Source organism: Cervus canadensis, chromosome 17 (genome assembly GCF_019320065.1).
Source record: "Cervus canadensis isolate Bull #8, Minnesota chromosome 17, ASM1932006v1, whole genome shotgun sequence".
NCBI classification, from domain to species: Eukaryota; Metazoa; Chordata; class Mammalia; order Artiodactyla; family Cervidae; genus Cervus; species Cervus canadensis.
In genome coordinates, this window is record NC_057402.1 from 53,319,074 (window position 1) to 53,320,751 (window position 1,678).

The following is a 1,678-nucleotide window of genomic DNA, read 5'->3' on the forward strand; positions in this document are numbered from 1 at the left end:
GCACAAACTGGAATCAAGACTGCCAACAGAAATATCAATAACCTCAGATATGCAGATGACACCACCCTTATGGCAGAAAATGAAGAGGAACTGAAGAGCCTCTTGATGAAAGTGAAAGAGGAGAGTGAAAAAGCCAACTTAAAACTCAACATTCAAAAAACTTAAGATCATGGCATCTGGTCCCATCACTTCATGGCAAATAGACGTGGAAACAATGGAAACCCTGACAGACTTCATTTTCTTGGGCTCCAAAATCACTGTAGATGGTGGCTGCAGTCATGAAATTAAAAGACACTTGCTCCTTGGAAGAAAAGCTATGACTATCCTAGACAGTATATTCTAAAGCAGAGACATTACTTTGTGACAAAGGTCCGTCTAGTCAAAGCTATAGTTTTTCCAGTAGTCATGTATGTATGTGAGAGTTGAACCATAAAGAAGGCTGAGTGCCAAAGAATTGATGCTTTTGAACTGTGGTGTTGGAGAAGACTCTTGAGGGTCCCTCGGACTGCAAGATCAACCCAGTCAATCCTAAAGGAAATCAGTCCTGAATATGCATTGGAAGGACTGATACTGAAACTGAAGCTCCAATACCTTGGCCACCTGATGCAAAGAGCCGACTCATTAGAAAAGACCCTGATGCTGAGAGAGATAGAAGGCAGGAGGAGAAGGGGACTAGATGAGATAGTTGGATGGCATCACCGACTCTGGACATGAGTTTGAGTAAACTCCAGGAATTGGTGATAGACAGGGAGGCCTGGCGTGCTTCGGTCCATGGGGTCACAAAGAGTCGGATACAACTGAGTGACTGAACAACAACAACAAAGTAATTTCACTACCTTCTAAAACAAAATTCAACACTCTTCAAAGGTAGAAGACAGGTTTGAGATTCTCTACAGTACATCCCCCACAAAGTCCAGTATCAATGAGAAAAACTATTAGGTGAAAACAAAAGAAAATGAGACATAATAATAAGATAAATAATGAAAATAGAGATCTAATTAAATCTAAATAAGAAACTAATTCCAAGATGACTCAGAAGTTGGAATTAGTAGGCAAGAACTTTAAATTAGCTACTATAAGGGTTCCCTGGTGGTCCAGTGGTTAGGATTTGGCAGTTTCACTGCCATGACAAAGGTTCAATCCCTTCCCAGGTGGCACTAACAGTAAAGAACCTACCTGCCAATGTTGGAGATAGAAGAGACACAAGTTTGATCCCTGGGTCAGAGAGATTCTCTGGAGGAAAGAATGGCAACCCACTCCAGTATTCTTACCTGGACAATTCCATGGACAGAGGAGCCTGGAGGGCCACAGTCCACAGGGTCGCAAAAACCCAGACACAACTAAAGCAACTTAGAACACATGCACATAAATATGTTCAAAGACTTAAAGAACAATATGATCGTAATGAACGAACAAATTAAAATATGAGCAAAGAAATGGAAAATCTAAAAAGCAACCAAATGAAAATTCTAGAACCATTAGCAAGACTCATTAAGAAACAAAGAGAGAAAAACCAAATTAACAAAATTAGAAATGAAAATGGAGAGATCACAACAGACAACACTGAAATACAAAGGATCATAAGAGACTACTACCAGCAGCTCTATGCCAATAAAATGGACAACTTGGATGAAATGGACAAATTCTTAGAAAAGTATAACTTTCCAAAACTGAACCA